Source organism: Oncorhynchus nerka, linkage group LG16, assembly GCF_034236695.1.
Source record: "Oncorhynchus nerka isolate Pitt River linkage group LG16, Oner_Uvic_2.0, whole genome shotgun sequence".
Taxonomy (NCBI): Eukaryota; Metazoa; Chordata; class Actinopteri; order Salmoniformes; family Salmonidae; genus Oncorhynchus; species Oncorhynchus nerka.
Window position 1 is genome coordinate 26,352,752 of NC_088411.1, and position 14,339 is coordinate 26,367,090.

Here is a 14,339-nt window from a genome sequence, read left to right on the forward strand (position 1 = left end):
CCTCCAGACCCTCTCGTTTGGTACAATGTCACCCAATCTCAGGGAGAAGGTGAGTGGACTGTGGTCCGAGATTATAATATCATGATACCTCACATTACAGGTATAGGGGAGTAGTCTAGCATCCAACAAAAAGTAGTCAATTCGAGTGTAAACCTTGTGAACATGAGAGTAAAAGGAGTATTCCCTACCCGTAGGGTTAGCGATCCTCCATATATCAAATAAGTTTGAATTTTTTATGTAGGTGTTCAAGAATTCGCTTGAATAGGAGGTAGGGGTTCGCCGGGTAGAGGATCTATCCAAATATTGGTCTAGCACACAGTTAAGGTCCCCTCCAATGATCAGGTTAGTATGGGAGATATCTGGAATCAGGGCAAGGACTCTTTTGAAAAAAGAGGGGTTGTCAATGTTTGGCCCATAGATATTTAGTAGAGTTACTGAGGTAGAGTGGATTTCTCCTATTGCGATCACATACCGACCCTCTTTATCCGCAATAGTGGTTTTATGTAGAAAGGGAATTCCTTTCCGTACCAGAATCGCTGTGCCTCTCGTTTTGGCGTAGAAGTTAGAGTGATACACTTGCCCCACCCACCTACACTTTAGTCTGCTATGAGAGTTATTCTTCAGATGGGTTTCTTGCAAAAATATAATATCAGACGAGAGTGCTTTCAAGTGGGCTAGGACCTTGCCCCTCTTAATTGGTTCGTTTAAACCCTTGACATTCCAGGAAGTGAATGTAAGCCCCGCCCTCCTCTCGTTTGTAGTTCCTATGGTGGCCTGCATACCATGTAACTTGATAAAAAGGTAAGAAAGCGCACCAAACCATCACGATCAGCATATGTAGCACCTACACCCGAGCAGTATCCAACCCACCCCTCCCCCCCTGCAAGCACCTTTACTTCCCACCCTGTTCCCCTAATTTCCCCAACACTTACACCCCCCATCAACCCACATTTAACAGGCATGTACAAACAGGAGAGAAAAAAAAGGAAAAATAAAAATAAACACATTGTCTGGCCGATGCCAAAAAAGCACGGCGCGACCTCGAACAAGAGGTAAAACAAAAATAAAATCCCAACTATACGCTCACCTCTCACTATCCTAGAACTTCTACTAACATATGAACTGAGGAGGCTCCCGCGAGTTAAGTGTTCAGTTAGCATCTAATAAACCTAAACCGAATAAGTTGCAACTTAAACATATTGCGCATTTAAGCGTCATCCTGGGTCAATCCCAGAGATAAGCAAGACATAGCCTCAAGATAATATTGCTAAGCACTGCCGGTCAAAAAATAAACCATCCGCAACCGACCTAGTCAGCCGTACCTTTACATACTGTGGGTCAGGAGATCGGAACAAGGATTTGTTAAATTAAACATTCCCCCATAAAAAAAAAAAAGTTTAATAAGTAAAAATATATACCATATATATATATATACACACACATTACATACATACATACATACATACACACACACACACACACACACACATACACATACCTACACACATACATATATATACACATACACATCCATACATATACATGTATGTATACATACCCACACAAAAAAATCATATATAAAAATATATATTTAAAGAATATGTATATACATCCATATGCACACATATTCACACACATTCATACCCCAGAATAACAATCTACACTGATTTAAAATATACACATACATAATACTAAAATGCTAAGAGAAAATAGTAATAAAGTACAAATAGTAATTATATTTACGCACACCTACACATACATAAGCATTACAGAGGGCTGGTGGGACTCTAGTCGGGAGAGAGGCCCACGGCCAGACAAAGGCAGAACGGCACAAAACATCAACTTGCTAACCAGGCGTCTGCCCCTCCCAACCATCACCCCCAGTCCCCTGCAAGCAATAAGTAAATGGTATGGTAGTAAGAGTGATGTAAGGATTGTAAAATAACTAACGAAACAAAACAAAAGTGGGGGAATATAAGTATATCCGTCCGAAGGTGTCAGTGATCAAACCTGGAAGTAAAAAATATGCATCGCTGAGCACAGCCGGGATGAAAGTGAATTTAACGTTAAATGAGAGCTCTGACCGCCATCCATTGGTCTGCTCAGCGTCTTACATGCTCTGTAGCCCTTGTTGAGCCCGTTTAATACGTTTTCACCCAATATGGTATAGTATGGATTCGAGTCCATGAGCAGACCCTAACACGCACTAACAAGGCACTCTAACCTGTACGGGGGATTGGTGTATATCCCCGGATAAACTTCTCTGCGTCCAAAACCGAGGAGAGCCAAATCTTCTCACCGGAAGGCGGGGTAATTCTTAGTCTTGCAGGGAAGAGTAAGGCTGGGCGAAGATGGAGTTTGTAGAGTTTGGTCATGACATCTCTGTAGTCGGCGCGATGCTTTGCCACATCGGGCGCATAATCCTCATAGACACGGAATGGATGCCCTTTATGTGACAGGTTGCCCCTCAGTCGAGCTTCACGCAGGATAAGATCCTTGGTCTTGAAACTGTGACAACAGATTATTACTGGGCGAGGACGTTGGCCCGGTCCAGGCACTGGGACAAGGGAGCGATGTGCGCGGTCCAGCTGGGGATCCGAATCCAAAACATCCGATCCCATTGCATCCTTCAATAGCTTGGCGAAGAAGTCAGTAGGGCGAGAGCCCGCCTCTATCCCCTCTGCCAGACCAACAACGCGAAGGTTATTACGTCTGGATCGGCCCTCCAGGTCCACCACTTTCACAGAAAGCCTCTGCACAGTATCCTGCAAGGACGAGCATCGCTTCTCTAACTCGTCGATCCTACCAGCGTTGAATTCAGAAGCTTTCTCAAGGTCCACAATACTCTGGCCATGCGAAGCGACCGTTCGAATGACGCTCTCGATTTTGGTGTCCAGCTCAGCAATAGTGGCCTTAAGATCCTCAGCTATAGCAACACGTAGCTCCCCCAAAGCACGGGTAAGTTCTGTAAGTGTCACGTTGTTGCATCCGCCTCCCGCCATGTCTGTCTCGTTGTTTAGTGGGGAGTAGGCCTCCGCTGTGGATTTATTGTCCTTTGGTCGCTTATTACTCGGCATTTTCATATAAAAAGTTACAATCTTGTATTAGAAAGAAACGTTTGTTGTAAAAAGTGCCATAAAGTAGGTTAAATTAGATTATTTCGCAAAAAAGTTGCAGGAGCCTCTCACGCACAGCCGTTCACTCCAACATGCTAGCTCCGCCCCTCTTCGGAAGTCTCTGAATGTCCTTGAGTGGGCTAGCCAGTGTCCGGACTTGAACCCAATCGAACATCTCTCGAGAGACCTGAAAATAGCTGTGCAGAGAAAAATGGGAGAAACTCCCCAAATACAGGTGTGCCAAGCTTGTAGCGTCATACCCAAGAAGAGATGTCTACGGCATGTTGCGCGGGACTGGTGGCTCTACAGTGAAATAAAACAATAACTAACCGAAACAGCAGTAGACAAGGCATATTGGCATTAGAGAGAGGCATAAAGCAATCACAGGTATTGGTCGGGAGAGCTAAAACAACAACGGGTAAATGGCAAAGAATGGGCAGAGGGGGTCATTTAGGTAGACACAGGGCCTGAGTTCGAGTCTGTGGCTGACAGATAAACAAAGAGGTACAGTAAATCAATAAACAAGAGGTACAGTAACTCAATTGGGTCTGGGTAAGCTGATTTTGACTCAATTTGTGTTCTTTCAGGAAAGGCCAATAGCTGTTAGAGTCTATTTGGGTTGTGGGTAGAGGTGGAGAACTAAATTGATCTTTCAGTCATCTCATTTCTGCTATGAGATTTCTGAGAAATGCAAAGGGCAACACTAGTCTCTCCTTCCCTGTATTTCAGGGGGAAAGGCTGATGACCACAGCAGCTTTCCAATCTTTAGGGATCTCGGACAATGCAAAAGAGGTTGAACAGACTGGTAATAGGGGGTTGCAACAATGGCGGCGGATAATTTTAGAAAGAGAGAGGGTTCAGGTTTTCTAGCCCAGCTGATTTGTACGGTTCCAGGTTTTGCAGCTCTTTCAGAACATCTGCTATCTGGATTTGGGTAAAGGAGAAGCTGGGGAGGCTTGGGCAAGTAGCTGCTGGTGGTGTGGAGTTGTTGGCCGGGGTTGAGGTAGCCAGGAGGAAAGCATGGCCAGCCGTAGAGAAATGCATCCCCCTTTGGCAGTTCTATCTTGACGGAAAATATTGTAGTTGGGGATGGAAATCTCTGAATTTTTGGTGGCCTTCCTAAGCCAGGATTCAGACATGGCAAGGACATCAGGGTTGGCGGAGTGTGCTAAAGCAGTGAGTAAAACAAACTTAGGGAGGAGGCTTCTGATGTTAACATGCATGGAACTAAGGCTTTTTTAGTTACAGAAGTCAACAACTGAGAGTGCCTGGGGACACGCAGGGCCTGGATTAACCTCCACATCACCCGAGGAACAGAGGAGGAGTAGGATGAGGGTACGGCTAAAGGCAATCAAAACTGGTCATCTAGTGCGTTGGGGACAGAGAATAAAAGGAGCAGATTTCTAGGCGTGGTAGAATAGATTCAGGGCATAATGTACAGACAGGGGTATGGTGGGGTGCGGGTACAGTGGAGGTAAACTCAGGCATTGAGTGATAGAGGTTACATCTCTGGACGCGTTAGTTATGCTGGGTGAGGTCACCGCATGTGTGGGAGGTGGACAAAGGAGGTATCTTCTGAGGCATGTTGAGTGGGACTAGGGGCGCCGCAGTAAACTAAAACAATGATAACTTCCTAAACAACCGTATACAAGGCATATTGACATTTGAGAGAGACAAAGCAATCACAGGTGTTGATTGGGAGAGCTAGCTAAGACAACAACGGGTAAGACAACTAATCAGCAAAGACAACAACAGGTAAAATGGCGATGGATGGGCAGAGAAGGTCGGTTAACTACACACAGGGCCCGAGTTTGAGGCTGGGGCCGACAGATAAACAAAAAATAAAACAAAACGGAGAACCGTGATTAATTAACAGTCCAGCAGGCATCAGGTATGTAGCCAAGTGATCATAGGGTCCAGTGAACAGCAATAGATGAAACAGGGAAGTCTTTACTACACTAGCAAGCGGGAGACACAGCATTTAAAGTTAGCAGGCCAGGGCAAGTAAAAGTGTCTGCTCCGACATCCGGCAAAGGCCGGTTGAGGGCACAGCGGATGGAGTTACGTCGGCAGACCAGTCGTGATGGTACGGCGGGGCGCCGTGTTGACAAAGGGTCCAGGCCAGTTGGAGAACGAGGTATTGGAGAACGGCTAACTGGTGCTACCTTCAGGACAGGGGTGTTAGCCGCTATAGCCACGAGGTAGCAGCTAGCTAGCAGCGATGATCTGATGCAAAGGCCCCGATTTCGCAACTAAACCTCCTTCAGTCGCACTGCCAAACATACCCTCGTAAAACTGACTATCTTACCGATCCTTGACTTCGGCGATGTCATTTATAAAATAGCCTCCAACACTCTACTCAGCAAATTGGATGTAGTCTATCACAGTGCCATCCATTTTGTCACTAAAGCCCCATATACTAACCACCACTGCGACCTGTATGCTCTCTTTGGCTGGCCCTCGCTACATATTCGTCACCAAACCCACTGACTCCAGGTCATCGATAAGTCTTTGCTAGGTATAGCTAGGTATATGCCTTATCTCAGCTCACTGGTCACCATAGCAACACCCACCTGTAGCACGTGCTCCAGCAGGTATATTTCTCTGGACATCCCCAAAGCCAACACCTGCTTTGGCCACCTTTCCTTCCAGTTCTCTGCTGCCAATGACTGGAACGAATTGCAAAAGTCACTGAAGCTGGAGACTTACATCTCCCTCACTAACTATAAGCATCAGCTGTCAGAGCAGCTTACCGATCACTGCACTTGTACACAGCCCATCTGTAAATAGCCCACCCAACTACCTCCTCCCCATAGTTATTTTTTTGCACCCTAGTATCTCTACTTGCACATCATCATCTCCACATCTATCACTCCAGTTGTAATGCTAAATTGTAATTATTTCGCCACTATGGCCTATTTATCGCCTTTCTACATTTGCACACACTGTATATAAATTGTTCTATTGTGTTATTGACTGTACATTTGTTTATCCCATGTGTAACTGTTGTTTTTGTCGCACTGCTTTGATTTATCTTGGCTAGGTCGCAGTTGTAAATGAGAACTTGTTCTCAACTGGCCTACATGGTTAAATAAAGGTGAAATACATTTTTTTCCAAACAAAAAAATGTCAAGCCCTTTACCAACAATGCAGTTAAGAGCAAAAAAAAAAAATGATAATAATTAAAGAGCAGCAATAAAATAACAGTAGCGAGGCTATATACAGGGGGTACCGGTACAGAGTCAATGTACGAGGGCACAGTCATCTCTTTACAGGAATACTTTGGGGGGAAAAACAGATGGCTATAAATGTATCACGCAGACTTCCAAGTTCAGACCATAGCATTGCAAATAGACTAAAATAGCACAGACACTTTCATATGCAGCAAGACCTAGAAGGGAACAACGCAAAACAGTGCTATGCTATGTGTACAGCTGAGGGCATACACACTACACTAACACCTTCTCCTCCTCAGCTTTGAATCCCTCTGACCCCAATTACTTTAAAGCTTATTAAAGACATCCTTCAAAGTGCAGAGAGAGGTTGGCCTCCCAGCTCTGTGATTATGAGCAGGCCTGTCTGGCACTGTTCTAATGTGATTCTAAGTGGAGCTGGAGAGGTCTGTCTATCCAGGGGAAAGGTCCTCAGACTCCCAACGCTGAGTAAACTAGTCTGGCTGAAGCCGCTATCATTTAGGAGGCAGGGAGATTTCCTAGCAAAAACAAATCACAAGCCTATTTGGACTTTTTGTATTCAATACATGATGGCTGGATAATAAAAAATCCCAAGTCAACCCATATCCGCCTCAGGATAGCAGCCAGACAACCCCTGTGATTATCTGGAAGTACATGTGATATGAACACATTTCCAGAATTCTTTGAGACACTACAATGCAAAAAAATGGGCAGTGTGAATGCTCTCTCCTCGGCTAGTCCTAATCCTAATACCAGCTCATCTTGACAAGGCAAATGGTATCACCATGAACAGGTGGTGCACAGTATAATTTCCTAATTAACCAATGTTGCAAAAACACTCAGCTCTCCAAGGGAAATCCAGTTATGCAGGAGATATGATATGCACTGGAGTTTCATCACTCTTTATTTGATCAACCACTGTACACTAATTGGGGGAGTCAATGAATGAATCATCGAGCGAGCCTCTTAAAACAGCAGTGTCTTAACCATCAGTCTGAGTCACACAACAACCTCTCAGTATTGTGTTCATGAAATGATCCGTGTGAAAACTGTAGGAGGGGAAAGAAGAAAAACACCAGACTAAAGCTGCGAAAGAACTACTTAATGCTCAGTAGCAATGCAATTTCTCTTGATTATGAAAATGTGTAATCCATAGTCCACAGATAATGTAAAGTATGCTTACAGTGCATGCATAAATTAAAAAGCATCAATGAGACAAAGGAAAGACTGATTCCCCTCAATGAAGGCTCATTTCTGCAGCAGCCATTGAAGGAATAACAGAGTCTGATTCCATTAGGACTATGATGTAGGAGCACATCCCCCTCAGGACACATGAAAAGCCTTTATTTCCCCTGTGCTGCTGCTTTCCTCCTGATGGGAGCCTGCAGGAGCAATGAAACTCCTGTCAGATAGATCTAAAGCAGAGAGAGGAGAGCACAACAACCCAAATCTGCAAATAGCAACAGCTGACATGCTGGGATGCTGCTCCTTGTCAAACAAGCCCTGGGCTTTCCCCAGATCTGATTGAGATATACCTCCCTGGCTTGGTTTCTCTGTGAAAGGGAAAGGCAATATGGATCGAGTGGGGTGAGATGAATCACAAGGGAGGAGAGGCATCAGGCATCCAGACACTGGCTTGATGTGAGAATGTATGTTGAGGTTTCTCCTGTTCGTTTCCTGAATGTACATGTACCCCCCATTGTTATTTGATTGAAGGACAGAGGGGTTTGTTGCTTTGAGAGTGCACTTTTTTCCCATAGGATGTTGGGTTATGGTGGCTATAAATCTCCCGTGGGAAGATTCTGCATGTAGACTGAAGAATCTGCTGGAATGGGTCACTGTTTATATGGACATATCAGGATTGGGAGAAGCAGAGTTTCCTTTTGCGACGGTGGAGACTTCCCAAACACCGGAACCTTTAATTTGTAACACGTATAGACACAGAAGTAAATCCTGCAGCTGAACAAATTAAGCAAGATTTTACTTCTGAGATTAAGGTGGCTATCATCTGCTGGAGATGGCTTTATTACAGCTTACTATAAGAGAACTCTTAGTTTCAACACTGAATCACATTAGGGATTCTCCTGAACTTTATGTTGGCACGTTAGCTGGCCTTATGTTGGCATTTCTGTCACAGCTCCTAAATAACATTGCCCTTTCTCTTCTCCTTCCAGGTCACAAAATAAACCAACAGGCTATAGGGCAATAGCCTATATAAAATCAGGCCTAAAAGAGCTCATGATAATCACAACCTACCTCACCAACAAAAAATCCATCCAAATTACCTTTGTGATTTTCTCGACTTGCTCCCATTGTAATTCTGCCTCACGATGGTGGAACATTTTGAATCCGGTGAGTTCCAAGAATCTCATAATGAGGTAGGCTACTACTGAGTACTAACAAGGCTGGCTCAGCTGGACACATGCTTTTACTGAGCAAGTGAAATCAATACCATTAGATGTCTTCAGGCTACCTACCCCCACTAAGGTTACCACATTTGCTGTGTCCAAGGTTCAGTCAGGCCAATGTCAATGAGCTAATAAAGGGTGTGGAATGTGGATACAGCAGGATGGGTATACAAGATGCTCAAGTAGGCTACATATATTTAATTGGCAAATAGTTAATGAAAAAGGAGGATTAATAAACTGAAAACCAATCAGAAGTATGGACAGTAGAATTGTGGTCCAACATAATGATCATCCCTCAGCTGGATAGGCGACTGTGTTTGTGTGTGTGTGTCATACATGACTGGACAGCAGGACACACACACACGAGGAGGAGGTATGACAGTGTCCATTCATGGACATTGGCCAGTCATGTGAAAGAAGAGATGCTGTCACTGTCCAGAGATGGCTAATGGCCAACCATGCGGGAGAGAGGACCTCTTACCGTGTCTTCTGTGGCTAGCATGACAGATTGTAGGCCTCACCCCTGGTAGTGCTGACAATGTGCACTCACAAAGACAGGCATTCCATCAGCAGCCTCTATGAGCAAGATCCAATAAAATAGAACTTATGGAGCTTGTACCTTGTGGCAAACACAAGCAAAGCCAAATATGAAAAGGCTCAGTCTTTTTTTACATGTCCAATTTGAAGAGAAAATATTTGGGGTTCTATTCAATCCGTAACACAGAAATTCAGCTTTACAGCAGGATTGAAATTTAGAGGCAAAGTTCCCACGTTAGGAGAGACTGTATTCACAGTAAATTCTGCAGATGTCACCTAAATCGGAAATTACATTAAAATTCAGTGATAAAAATTGAATATAGCCCTTTAGGCTGTTTCAATGTGGTGAACCTAATCTTTAAACTATAGCCATAAAGCCCATAGCTGTTAGCCTATATCACTCACATGCACTATCATACAAAAGGGAATCGACACTAAAAGATCCTCTAAATAGATCAGAGGACATTTAATGCAAATACTGTACAACTATAAAACTGTAGGATAAGCTGAACCAGCCTACGCATACAAGACTAACTTGCCGCTTAGACAGTCCTGTACCAAACTCATTCAGTGTCAGTTTACATCTCATCAACAACAGGACAGGTGGTGTCAAGCAGCAGCCATCTAAAACACCGCATTCAGTCAGCCTATTTTAAAAGCATGGTAAATCCATTCACTCCAGTCAATGTGCAGACATCAAGACTGGGAGACAAGGTTAACAAGAAATGTCACACAGCAACATAAATCCACCATTGAAACAAGACACAAACACCAGCAAACATAAATGATTAAAGTTCCAAAACACCCAACGCCTACATTTTTTCCACTTGGTTGTCATCCACAGCTATGATACTCAAGCCAGAATGCAATTTACCAATCTAACAAGCTTGGATAAGCTTGACAGACAAACTGAGTGTCCAGTACTTTGGGTCAGCTGAAAGGTTAAACAGGACTGGAGAAGTCTGAAATACAACCTTTCCAGCAAACCAGAGCTATGGAACCTAGAACACAGGAGCTATTGAGTTAGACTGGGAGGAAAGAGGAGGTGACACTCCAAAAGCATTGGTCATTGACCGATTGTGACAAGGAGCTTTTCTTTTTTTATTAATTACTTTATTGTTCTGAAGACCTTTGCACTCTTCCAATAGTAGTCTGCTCCTTAAAACAGGAGATACTATCATAACCAAGTCCCGATTCAATTGCTTTAGGATGAACATTGTGAGGTGTAAAGATCATTCACATCAACCATCTGACAGACCGTTTTCAAGAGAATTACTGGGCAAATACTTTACTAATAATAATTTGGCATCCTTTAGACACAGTATTGAACTGTATTAACATATTCATTTACATTTACATTTAAGTCATTTAGCAGACGCTCTTATCCAGAGCGACTTACAAATTGGTGCGTTCACCTTAAGACATCCAGTGGAACAGCCACTTTACAATAGTGCATCTAAATCTTTTAAGGGGGGGTGAGAAGGATTACTTTATCCTATCCTAGGTATTCCTGAAAGAGGTGGGGTTTCAGGTGTCTCCGGAAGGTGGTGATTGACTCCGCTGTCCTGGCATCGTGAGGGAGTTTGTTCCACCATTGGGGGGCCAGAGCAGCGAACAGTTTTGACTGGGCTGCGCGGGAACTGTACTTCCTCAGTGGTAGGGAGGCGAGCAGGCCAGAGGTGGATGAACGCAGTGCCCTTGTTTGGGTGTAGGGCCTGATCAGAGCCTGGAGGTACTGAGGTGCCGTTCCCCTCACAGCTCCGTAGGCAAGCACCATGGTCTTGTAGCGGATGCGAGCTTCAACTGGAAGCCAGTGGAGAGAGCGGAGGAGCGGGGTGACGTGAGAGAACTTGGGAAGGTTGAACACCAGACGGGCTGCGGCGTTCTGGATGAGTTGTAGGGGTTTAATGGCACAGGCAGGGAGCCCAGCCAACAGCGAGTTGCAGTAATCCAGACGGGAGATGACAAGTGCCTGGATTAGGACCTGCGCCGCTTCCTGTGTGAGGCAGGGTCGTACTCTGCGGATGTTGTAGAGCATGAACCTACAAGAACGGGCCACCGCCTTGATGTTAGTTGAGAACGACAGGGTGTTGTCCAGGATCACGCCAAGGTTCTTAGCGCTCTGGGAGGAGGACACAATGGAGTTGTCAACCGTGATGGCGAGATCATGGAATGGGCAGTCCTTCCCGGGAGGAAGAGCAGCTCCGTCTTGCCGAGGTTCAGCTTGAGGTGGTGATCCGTCATCCACACTGATATGTCTGCCAGACATGCAGAGATGCGTTTCGCCACCTGGTTAATGCATGTGACAGTTACGTGTCAAATGAAGAAGTGCATAATTCCATCAAAAAGTGGACTACTACCAGCGTGGGTACCACCAATCTGTTTATAATATCATTCCACTCCTTACCAATCCCTGGCAATGACATGGAGTACAAGGAGGGGCATGTTAGCAAAAGTGGTTCTGGATTTCAGGCTAGACCGCTACCAACAAAATGTAAACAATGGATCAAAAGCATCCTGTGACCTTTTCAAATGCATGTTTTACATCCCCATGCTAACAATTAAGTGTGGGACAACAGGCATCATCGTGTTTCTTGTCACTGTTGGGCAGGTGTGTGCCTCTGTGTGTCACCAGCAGAGATGAGTTACGCCATACAGCTGTTGATTTACGGTGGGGATTAATGCTGCTCCCCTGGCCCGCTGGTTCCTTCGAGTTCTGGTCCCTGTGTGAGCTGCAGCCTTCGGAGAGCTACCAGCTGCTACAGCTTGAGCTTCTGGGTGAGGGTGAGAGTAGCCCTGCGCAGGTGAAAGAAGCCTACCTGCGCATGGCCACACTGTACCATCCGTTGCTACGGCAGACAAGGTACTGTTTGCGCGGGTAGAGGAAGCATACTGCGCCCTGCTGGCGCACCAGTCCCGGCTTCAGAGCTGTGGGGGTTTGGTGGAAGATGAGGAGAAGGTGAAAGACGTGGCTCCTCAGCACTGCCACGACCTGAGCTATGAGGGCGTGGGCTCAGGGACGCCTAGCCAGCGCGAACGCCAATACCGGCAGTTCCAAGTGGATTGGGCAGTGGAGCAGGTCCTCGACTACCTCCAGAAGGAGCTTGAGACGGCGGCTGCAGCCGGGGCGCTGGTGGAGTGGGACGCCCGCCAGCTCAGCCGGCAGATCAAGGTCACGCAGGCAGTGGAGAGGCTGGTGGAAGACCTCATTCAGGAATCCATGTCCCGGGGAGACTTCCGCAACCTGAGTGGCGCCTGGAAGCCCCTCAAGAAGTTTGAGCACAACCAGTACGATGACCTAATTACCCTCAACCGCATCCTCATCGACAACGGCTACCAGCCACCCTGGGTTGTCATGCAGCGTGACATCAGAGAGGACATTGCTCAGATCCGAGATAGACTGCTGTAGGGCTGGGCGCGGCTCACCGACCCCATGGGTCCCAGGGAGCATGCCCAGTTTCAGCAACTGTGTGGGGCGGTGGCGGAGGACCTTAAGAAACTCAAGTTAGATGTTGGATAACTTCAACCGGATTGCGCCCATGCTTACCATGCAAATGATCCACTTCAGTTTGGAGCGTGAGATCGACCGCGCAGAGAAAGCAGCCATTCAAGGCAGACAGGAGAGGAAGAGGGAAAGAGTGAGGGAGTGGGAGAAGCAGAGAAGAGAAAGAGAAGGGAGCGGTAGAAGATAAGATTAAAACACATCAACACTCTTAGCAAGGTGGCCTGCTGGCATGGATGCAGCATTTACTCAAATGAACAACGGAGCATGAAGGCAAAATTAGATTAAAAAAAAAGATATTTCAAATCAAACTTTTATCTATAATCCATTTACACAGGTGTCAAACACACTTTGAAGAGGATAAGACGGAGGTGTTGAATCATTTGTCTATTATGTCATTTGGAGTGTTTTTGCTACATTGGGTTGATTACAGTAGCGTGTTATAACACACAGAAAACTAGAACAGGCCACTACTACAACACGGTTACGTGACCTTACTGTAACTCAACTGTGCTTTACATTAATGCTACACCGTGTCAGTGTCTGGACCTGAGGACACAATGGTAATGGTATTAGACTACAATAATCCATTTAATTAATTACTTTTTGTCTACGTTTATAAGCTAAGTGATTCTAATTACATTGATTGGCTTCTTTGCTGAATGAAGGAATGAAAGCATAGAATACTCGATGTTCGTTATAAATGAGCAGTTGACTGAAACTACGTACTCAAATACAGGGAAACAGAAACCTCTGAAGATGTTTTCGTACACTTCCAGTCAGATGAAAAAATATTGAAATAGGAGGTAAGCTTTCGGGTCAGTCGACCTTCATCAGAGTCGATTGACCGAATGCTAAGCTACTATGAGTGGAAGTGTTCAGTGACTTTTTCCAGTTTTGCATTTTGCCTCCCGCAACTTCACTAGTCGATAATGGGTGTGCGGTAGATTCTGCCTATGATTGCATTGCAATAAAAGAGGTACTCTAACTCAATCTGTTATTGACTTGTTAATTGTTTACTCCATGTGTAACTCTGTGTTGTCTGTTCACACTGCTATGCTTTATCTTGGCCAGGTCGCAGTTGCAAATGAGAACTTGTTCTCAACTAGCCTACCTGGTTAAATAAAGGTGAAATAAAAAAATTAAATCTCTTTCTCACTTGTCATCGTGACTATAATATGTTATATTAGGATTGAGAACATCAACACTATTATCTTATTCCTGTCATTAAATCAAACAGACAACTACAGCAATTAGAATGTTGTGGCTTAATACATTTAAACACCGGACCACATCGGATTAGACCTAAAAGTCAAATACTTTTTTTGTTGCTACACTGTGGGTAATGTTTTACCCATAGTCTGCTTAACAGGGCCTAGGCTAATCAGAGTCAGTCAGCAGCAGATTTGGAGAGAAACACACTCATCTCGCACAGCTCCTAATATGGAAATTCAACTTAAAATTGTTCATTCACAGGATAACAAGCCAACTTCATGATACATTATTCAATGCATGTCATTTATATACATGTGTTTTCAATCAGACAGGTAATTATTTATATAAAGTAGTAAAGTACACAAAT

At 44.8% G+C, this 14,339-nt stretch overlaps 1 protein-coding gene and 1 pseudogene across 1 annotated transcript in view; one reads left to right on the forward strand and one right to left on the reverse strand.

The window, feature by feature from the left end:
• desi2 (desumoylating isopeptidase 2) overlaps positions 1 to 14,339 on the reverse strand; it is a 56,619-nt gene that overhangs the window by 41,319 nt on the left and 961 nt on the right. The gene's annotated exons all lie outside the window — the stretch shown is intronic.
• Positions 4,877 to 13,959, forward strand: LOC135561152 (dnaJ homolog subfamily C member 28-like; annotated as a pseudogene).